The sequence below is a fragment of the Apostichopus japonicus genome, chromosome 16, assembly GCF_037975245.1.
Source record: "Apostichopus japonicus isolate 1M-3 chromosome 16, ASM3797524v1, whole genome shotgun sequence".
NCBI classification, from domain to species: Eukaryota; Metazoa; Echinodermata; class Holothuroidea; order Aspidochirotida; family Stichopodidae; genus Apostichopus; species Apostichopus japonicus.
The window spans coordinates 38,389,813-38,400,139 of record NC_092576.1 but is presented as its reverse complement, the minus strand read 5'-3'; the positions used below and the strand labels follow the sequence as shown (position 1 = coordinate 38,400,139).

At 34.2% G+C, this 10,327-nt stretch overlaps 1 protein-coding gene across 26 annotated transcripts in view; it reads right to left on the bottom strand.

Moving 5' to 3' along the window:
- Window positions 1–686: 686 nt before the first annotated feature.
- LOC139982324 (uncharacterized) overlaps window positions 687–10,327 on the bottom strand; it is a 41,891-nt gene continuing 32,250 nt past the window's right edge. For 21 of the 26 annotated variants that reach the window (XR_011798110.1, XR_011798106.1, XR_011798121.1 and 18 more), the window contains one exon: window positions 687–7,896. The gene's annotated coding sequence lies outside the window, so the exon portion shown is untranslated. The remainder of the gene's footprint in view (window positions 7,897–10,327) is intronic. The other 5 variants (XM_071995051.1, XM_071995048.1, XM_071995042.1 and 2 more) reach the window with 2 other exon arrangements.

The following is a 10,327-nucleotide window of genomic DNA, read 5'->3' as shown; positions in this document are numbered from 1 at the left end:
TACAAACAATGATCACTGTATTTATCATCAACATTTAGGAAAACATTGCATGCATTCCATTTCTGTCATTTTGCAAGCTTATTATTGATCAAAGACTGTCAAAAAATAAAAAAAATTGTACATCATAAATTTCAAGATTGAACATTTGCAGTACTATATATACTTATATGCGGCTGTGCAATGTCGTTTGTGTTGGTTGTTAGCGATACTGCTGTCATGGTGGTTGAATAATTATCCTCTTCGACATTGTCACGTGTTATGTTTGCTACCTTTTTAAATATAGGAATAAGTTATGTTGTCACTCTCTAACAACGTAGAGCAGGAAGCAGAGAACAATGTGAAATATACAGAACCTTTATAAAAGACATTTTACATGGAATTTTTTTTTCGTGTCGATAGCAGCGCCATTTTGACTTCCTCCCTCGCATGATAAATTTCTGACACCTTCAAATAGTTTTGGTTAGGCTTATTTAATAATTCAAGATCACGTGTATAAGATTTGTGGACGGTCCACACAATGCTCTCGTATACTCACGATAATATATTCGAAGCGAATTGCTTAGCAAAGATGTTAATATAAAAGGAGTTGTATAAAGGTTTACGACACATAAACCATGTTTGTGCCTTCAAATTCTTCTTGAGCAAAGCAAAAGAAAAACCAAGAAAAAGATCATACACAACAAATATTTCAGGTTGCTTTACGTTGGTTTATCTCTTCCAAATAGTTTACAAAGGTTAAATAGAATGAAAGAAGTACAGTGTTACACACGAACACAGGACATTGGTCTTGTTTTAATTAACATTGAATAAAAAAAGGACTACCATTTCAAAATATCTAAATCTAAACTGATATGAACATCAAAACATTTAATGGAAAAAAGCACTACATCTCAAAATATAAACTGATATGAACATTAAAACATTTAATAAAAAAAGCACATCTCAAATATAAACTGATATTGAACATTAAAACATTTAATAAAATAAAGTACTACATCTCAAAATATAAACTGATATGAACAACAACAAAGAATGGGCAAGACTACACCAATGGTGTTGTCATCTACAGCAAAATATATAGTGAAAACCTGCACTCAATTTAATCCCCTGCCTGTCCCCAACGCCCCTCCCTGCTCACCTCAATACCCAATATTTACTAGTCTTACTAACACAGTTATAGCAATCAAACTTTCAGCTTTGCATTCATTCAACTGTATGATGTTGACTAAGCTCTGCCCACTAGTTTAATAATATGCATAATCCTACTGACATATAATTTGTTCAAAAGTTCCTTTGCACCACATAATACATGCTGTAGGAAAAGGACCATATACATTAGGCAAAAATATAACTATGTCATGTGACGATCTTTCAATATGTTATCATCGGACATTAATCACTCATTAATATGAATGACATATATATGCAAAAATGACAGGGGATAAAGGTTATGGTCCAATTGAAATATTTGTACCACAATGAGAGACATATGTCTATATAAAAAATATCAATTTTAAATTTTGGCACAAAACAACTTCATTTGCACCATCTTCCATAGTTTACTAATACCTCAGTTTATTAGTAATGCTATAGATTGAGAAATAATAAGCAGTTTTCCCCAATCCCTTCACCTTTAATTCATTAATTTATTCAGTCCTGAGAGACCTGCAATAGGTTATCGATATGCCACCATCTGCATCTCCACTCTTCCAACATGAAGAGTCTCTTCCAATATCATCTGTATCAGTTTGTACAATAATGGGTCAAATATCTTTTCCAACAGATACATTGTCCTGATTCCCAATAAATTAATTGGGGGATTTTTTTTGGTTAGGACGGGATGAGCTATGAGTTTATATTGGACGGGGTAGATCTAATATGTGTGAGGTGAACTTAGTTTCCATAGAGTAAATTTATCTTTGATGAAGAAAATTTCTTTTTGAAGAGTACAGTAAGTTTTGATGTGATTTAGTAAATTTATATTTGATGGAGTAAATTTATTTTTGATATCCACGTAATTGTTTTTATGAAGAAATTTTCTTTTCTATGGAGAAAATTTCTGTAATGTGTAATGTAATGTAATTTACTTTTTGTTCTTGTTTTTGTGGTAATGGCCGTCCATAGCCACTCTCATCCAGCTCAAATAAATGACTTTGTAACTGTTCCAAGTAGTTATTTTTGCCCATATATGGTGGCTAAGTCATATGGATGATTTTCAGCTACACATGCCTACAATGCCTCATGCTTCTTTAAACCAGTCAAACAGCTTCCATGGAGCAAAATAAATTTCCATCTTTTTGGGAATGGCTTCCACCAGGGAGCTGCTTCCATTATTGAGCTCCAAGCAACAGATGACCAGCTCAATGTATTCAGTTGGAAGGTCTTATTGCTGTTCAGTTCATTGTGTCCTGTACATAGATGGAGGATCAAAAGAAAAAAAAGCAATGTATTTACACAACAAGTTTGGTATAGTAGATATAGTTATTACCTAAATTAATGCTCCTGAAACAGCAATCAAGTTTTATGATGAATGAATTAGCAGTTCAGAACAGTTTTTATCAAAATAGAAATAAAAATTATCATTGGGAGAGAAGGCTATTGGTTTGAACCCCAATTGTCATTGCGTCTTCACATTTCAGTAAAGAAATAATCCAGATATGGAGCATATTGTTTGATATTAAGTCATGTACAGGTACTTAAAAGTTAGGAATTTAAGCCAAGTCAGTATTAAGTGATATACTCCTATCAAAAGCAGATCTTACCTTTTTGTCTGGTAAGACTATTTACTGGGACACTATAGTGGCCATAGTAGCTATAGTGGCCAGCATGTGTGTTATGCAGATCTTACTTTTTGTCTGGAAAGACTATTTACTGGGACACTATAGTGGCCATAGTGGCTATAGTGGCCAGCATGTGCTTGCAAAAAAGCAAAAAGCAAAAAGAGGGACACTGTAATGGTTAACATTGAAAATTGGGGTGTCTACAAAGACCTAAGACCTGCAAAAAAGGTGACATCCCTATGTTCCGACGTCTCTATGTTCCGAAGTCTTTATGTTCAGAGGAATACGTTCCGATAATTTTTTTGGACTAATTTTTTTTACCAACATTTTTTCGTACCCAATTTTTCGGACCCAATTTTTTTGGGGGACTTAATTTTTTGGGACTCAATTTTTTTGGGGTACTCATGTTTTTTGGGACCAACATTTTTTCTGACGTGACTTGTTAGGACCCACCAATTTTGTTTTCACAAAAAAAAAGGGCCCAAAGTTTGTTATGACCCAAATAGTGCTTGTCCGAAAAAAAATTTGGCCATGAAAAATTTTAGAGTGAAAAAAAATGTTGGGTCATAAAAATATTTTGGTCCAAGAACATTTTGGTCCGAAAAAACTTGGTCCGAAAACATGTTGGACAAGAATTTTGGTCAAAAAAAATTGTCGGAACATAGAGATGTTGCAACATAGAGACGTCAGAACATACAGATGTAACCCCTGCAAAGCTAAGACCCTATCATCTGCAAAACGAGGACCCTTTTACAAACTAAGACCCCACCTACTGCAATGGCTAGGACTATATTGCTACAAGTCCTCCTCATCTCAAAGTTCAACGAACGTGTCATAATGATCAGCCCAATGCAAGCTGTGTGAGAGTTTGACCAATACAGTTATTAACCCTGAAATTAATCTTTTCAAAGTGGTCTATGTATGGGGATGGCGAGACACTTTACCTCACAATAAATTAAGCTGTTTTGTCAATGGCTAGGCTAAAATTTAAATAAGATTTAAGATAAACAGGTCAGTACAATTTGGTATAGATTTCAGAAGTGATGACAATAATGACACAATGTCCTTGTGATGATACATAATGGGATCATAGGGTTCACTGAGGGGAAGCAATGGAAACTAATAACTCTCAGATAATTCTTACATGAAATGAAGGGAGACTTGATCACAAGCTTGTGTGGCAATAAATAACTAAGTGGTGTTAGAGGTTGGAATATTTAACAGTGAAATACTGATGGTGTAAATTGTAAAATATATTCCTGAAATGCAGGCTACGGAAGGTCTTTGTTATGGGAATTAAGTAACAAAGAGACAATATGCAACACATGCAAAGACTGGACCATACAACGAAAGGTAGTTTTCATGTCGATTGAACTGACAGACAGTTTTCCAATCTTGAAACTCAAAAGTTTTTTCGTTCTTGATTGAACCATATTTGAAGTCAGATAGCAGTGCATAGTGTGTGAATGGGGAGGGGAGAGTGGGAGGAGGAGGGGCGTTTTCCTTGATTTAATGGTTATTAATTACATATCATGTATGTATTAAGTAAAGCTATTATCCTTCATTTGAGCTGGGCAATGATTACAAATGATTTATTACAAAAACTAATAAGGATTTTCAGTAATGAAAACCACGTTCACCACTGTGCTGCATGGTGGGCATGTGCACGTATAGAACCCACTTTGATTTGAGGAGAGGGGGGGAGGGGGTTTAAAGATTTGCCCGAAAATTTAACCAATAGAAAGAGCAAACTGGTGACGTTGCAAATTTGTATGCAATCGGACCTCTGCTGCATGATATAACCATTGACTTTCATGAAAATATAGAGAGATCAGTTACTCACCAACAGCAGCCTACTGTATATATAGTGTGCTGTTCTAGCTATTCTGCGGGATGCCCTTCTAACCCAACAAGTGGGATGGTTCTCCCACCACACCTGCCTGATCAGATTTGGTATGATAAAGCTTTCTGCTCTGCCAAAGCAAAACTGTTCATTACACTTTTCAAAGAATATCGATACAGGGGTGATGTTTTGTTTATTTTTAAAATGTCCTCCTTTGTGACATTACAAATATATTATGATGTGGTTAAATGCAACAAATTCTTAAAAATTAAACCCTATTAGAAAGATCTGCTGTATGAGCACCATGCCGTAGCTACAAGTTTCATACAATCTAGCTGCTGTCATTGTGAACTGTAGTCTGACTGAAAAGTAGCCTGCACTGCTGAAAGCTTTTCTTCTTGTTATGTGTAAACCAAATTCAGTACTGCATGTGTCCTTGCTGTGAGCTTACACTCTAAACTGTAGATTTGAAAAAGGATAGAATTTGTTCAGTATGACAGATACAAGCAGGTAATTTTCAGTGTTAGTTAGTTTAGTGTAGGCATGCTAACTTTAAGTGCAAAACAGCAGGTATTTCAATTTGACACAATTTCTTTTAGCATTTATTTTGTAACATGCCTAAGAATTGACTCTTGTGCAATTTGCTTGAACCAATTTAAAGTTTTCATAAAGTATGTACTTTGAATCCAACATATAGTGACCAATAAAGTAACTGATAGGGACCGCTCATATTTTCCCTCCAATTTATATGAATTATGCCTGACACACCTACAGAATGTACATACCACATTGAATACTGCACCAGTTCTTGGATACAAGAAGGAGGGGGGGGTGGTTGTATTTACTTGACTTTCACACTTTTTCCAAGTCAACATACAATACCAACAAAATTGCAATTGAGTCTAAGCTCTATGATCATATTTGGAATAGCGCTACTGTATATCAAGCATTGTATTTATTTATTATTATATAAGTTGAATGACTGGAGTCTGCAAGACAGGACACTGACAAAATATATCCTAGAGACTAGTGTGAAACAAATTTGACCAATGAACCTAACTGTTTCAAACAAAACTTATCCAAAATCAAAGTTGGTATAAATGAAAACCGCGAGATAATACTTCAATTCTAATTTTGTGCCTGTTCAACACTTTTGAGGTAAACAGTACTGCAAGACCATTCAAAACTTTTTCAGCAAAGGAGCAACCTTTCCTCTGCTATTAGTATTATATTTCCATGTGTACTGTGAATCTGTGACTGTGAAACAAGCCATAAGCCTCCAAAATGTTAGCAGCTTTCAGTTCATTGAACAATAAACAAGAGACAGACAGAACAGTGGGCACACTGTCCTTTTTGTTACACCTATGACCTTGATGAGGGCTCTTATCAGGGAGTTGTTAATGGAACAACTCACTGGTATTATCAAGCTGTGCAATGCATACCTGAGAGATATCAATGGCATCTCACTGCATGTATACTCCACTGTTGAATCAGGGAGTTGTTGTTCCATAACAACTCCCTGGTTGAATGTACATGCGCTACATTTGTACACAGGTATTGTATGTACAGTACAGCTACCTGCAGTGTAGGGATGAGCTATATACTGTATAAACAGTTTCAAGTCTGGGCTACTTTTATATACACAAACAATAGGCTCAATAGCAATTGTTACCTTGTTGCTAGCATAGTGGTCAAGAACAGAACACAATGTACAGAAAAAATATAATTACTAGACAAAAAGTAATTTGAATGGGAATATTAAAAAAACCCAATGAAGTATGATTTACCTAAGTTTAATACATTTGTCTATTTGGTTCCTGGGAAACGCATTCCCAAAAGTGTGATAGAATTATTGGAACACGACATCTACATGCTACCAAAAAGCTGTTACAGGCCATGAGACCGAAGGGCAGCAAGACTGAAGGTCTACATGATTATCACATACCAGGACTACAACATGAAATCGGTACCCAACACACTATACTATATACTGTACTGTATGTACTGTATGTACTGTACTGTATATACTCAGAATAGGCCTTATGTAAGGTCTGCTAGTTTTTTCTGTGAAATATGAAGTGAATATTGGAAAATTTTAATTCAAAGACTTGCTTTCAATACAAAACACATGTATATTTTAGCCCAGACATAGACATTAACTTGAGTTGTCACTTGAAATTATCACATACCCAGGACTACAACATGAAATCGGTACCCAACACACTATACTATATACTGTATATACTGTACTGTATGTACTGTAATGTATATACTAAGAATAGGCCTAATGTAAGGTCTGCTGGTTTTTTCTGTGAAAAATGAAGTGAAAATTGGAAATTTTAATTCAAAGACTTTGCTTTCAATACAAAACACATGTATATTTAAGCTCAGACATAAACATTAACTTGAGTTGTCACTTCAAATGAACACATACCATGACTTCAAAATGAAATCAGTACCCAACACACTATACTATATACTGTATATACTGTACAATATGTACTGTACTGTATATACTAAGAATAGGCCTAATGTAAGGTCTGCTGGTTTTTTCTGTGAAAAATGAAGTGAAAATTGGAAAATTTTAATTCAAAGACTTGCTTTCAATACAAAACACATGTATATATTTAAACTCAGACAAAGACATTAACTTGAGTTGTCACTTGAAATTATCACATACCATGACTTCAAAATGAAATCAGTACCCAACACACTATACTATATACTGTATATACTGTACTGTATGTACTGTACTGTATATACTAAGAATAGGCCTAATGTAAGGTCTGCTGGTTTTTTCTGTGAAAAATGAAGTGAAAATTGGAAAATTTTAATTCAAAGACTTGCTTTCAATACAAAACACATGTATATATTTAAACTCAGACAAAGACATTAACTTGAGTTGTCACTTGAAATTATCACATACCATGACTTCAAAATGAAATCAGTACCCAACACACTATACTATATACTGTATATACTGTACTGTATGTACTGTACTGTATATACTAAGAATAGGCCTAATGTAAGGTCTGCTGGTTTTTTCTGTGAAAAATGAAGTGAAAATTGGAAAATTTTAATTCAAAGACTTGCTTTCAATACAAAACACATGTATATTTAAGCCCAGACATAGACATTAACTTGAGTTGTCACTTGAAATTATCACATACCCAGGACTACAACATGAAATCGGTACCCAACACACATACTGTACTGTAGGTAGTGTACTGTATATACTCACAATAAGCCTAATGTAAGGTCTGCTAGTTTTTTCTGTGAAATATGAATTATAAATTGGAAAATTTTAATTCAAAGACTTGCTTTCAATACATAACACATGTATATTTAAGCTCAGACAAAGACATTAACTTGAGTTGTCACTTGAAATTATCACATACCATGACTTCAAAATGAAATCAGTTCCCAACACACTATACTATATACTGTATATACTGTACTGTATGTACTGTACTGTATATACTAAGAATAGGCCTTATGTAGGGTGTGCTATTTTTTCGTGTGAAATATGAAATAAAAAGTTGGAAAATTTGAATTCAAAGACTTGCTTTCAATACAAAACACATGTATATTTGGGGTACACCCCTCAGTCCGACAAGTTTTCAGTCCGACAAGTTTTCAATCCGAAAATAAAATACACGTTTTCAGTCCGAAAAAGAAATACACGTTTTCAGTCCGAAAATGAAATACACGTTTTCAGTCCGAAAATAAAATACACGTTTTCAGTCCGAAAATGTTTTCAGTTGGGGAGTGAAAGCAGTTTTAATGCCATAATATCACAAATAAAATGTGAAATCCCGAACTGATAGTAAAGATATCGATTGAATCTTTCGTATTTACTCATAATTGACAAATAAGGAGTTAAGTTTTAAAAAATATATTGGAATTTTCGGTCCCCCTGGGACCTTCGTCAGCAATATTGGTAGTTGAATGAAAAGTACAAAATGAAACACAATGAAAGTATGACGCTAGGTTTAAAGTGTAAATTGCATTGATGGAATTAGAACCAAACAAACCATGACTATACAGGAAGCTGATTAAGGAGCGAAGAACGGATTATATATGTTTGTAGAACTGATAGTTGTTAAGGGGTCCCAAGTCTTTGTTGAGGCCGGTGATGTGAGACTTAATACAAAAGATTCAATCAATTTTTTTACTATCAGTTCGTTTATTGGTGATAGTATGGCATTAAAACTGCTTTCATTCCCTAAATGAAAACGTGTTTCTCATTTTCGGACTGAAAACGTGTATTTCATTTTCGGACTGAAAACGTGAATTTTATTTTCGGACTGAAAACGTGAATTTTATTTTCGGACTGAAAACGTGTCAGACTGAAAACTCGTTTTTTTCGGACTGAGAACGTGTATTTTATTTTCGGACTGAAAATTTGTCGGACTGAAAACTCGTTTTTTCGGACTGAAAACGTGTATTATATTTTCGGACTGAAAACGTGTCGGACTGACAACGTGTACCCGTATATTTAAGCCAAGACATAGACATTAACTTGAGTTGTCACTTCAAATTAACACATACCATGACTTCAAAATGAAATCAGTACCCAACACACTATACTATATACTGTATATACTGTACTGTATGTACTGTACTGTATATACTAAGAATAGGCCTAATGTAAGGTCTGCTAGTTTTTTCTGTGAAATATGAAGTGAAAATTGGAAAATTTGAATTCAAAGACTTGCTTTCAATACAAAACACATGTATATTTAAGCCCAGACATAGACATTAACTTGAGTTGTCACTTGAAATTAACACATACCATGACTTCAAAATGAAATCAGTACCCAACACACTATACTATATACTGTATATACTGTACTGTATGTACTGTACTGTATATACTAAGAATAGGCCTAATGTAAGGTCTGCTAGTTTTTTCTGTGAAATATGAAGTGAAAATTTGAAAATTTTAATTCAAAGACTTGCTTTCAATACAAAACACATGTATATTTAAGCTCAGACAAAGACATTAACTTGAGTTGTCACTTGAAATTAACACATACCATGACTTCAAAATGAAATCAGTACCCAACACACTATACTATATACTGTATATACTGTACAATATGTACTGTACTGTATATACTAAGAATAGGCCTAATGTAAGGTCAGCTAGTTTTTTTCTGTGAAATATGAAGTGAAAATTTGAAAATTTGAATTCAAAGACTTGCTTTCAATACAAAACACATGTATATTTAAGCTCAGACAAAGACATTAACTTGAGTTGTCACTTGAAATTATCACATACCATGACTTCAAAATGAAATCAGTACCCAACACACTATACTATATACTGTATATACTGTACTGTATGTACTGGGTTACATCTCTATGTTCCGACGTCTCTATATTCCGACGTCTCTATGTTCCGACGTCTCTATGTTCCGACGTCTCTATATTCCGACGTCTCTATGTTCCGACGTCTCTATGTTCCGACGTCTCTATGTTCCGACAAATTGTTTGGACTCTAATTTTTTTTGACCAAAATTTTTTCGGACCCATTTTTTTGTGACCCAATTATTTTCGGACCCCATTCTTTTTGGACAAAATTTTTTTGGACCAACATTTTTACGGACCCAATTTTTTTTCGGGCCCAATTTTTGTTCACCCCAATTTTTTATGGACCCAATTTTTTTGGACCTAAATTTTTTGGACCCGATTTTTGGGG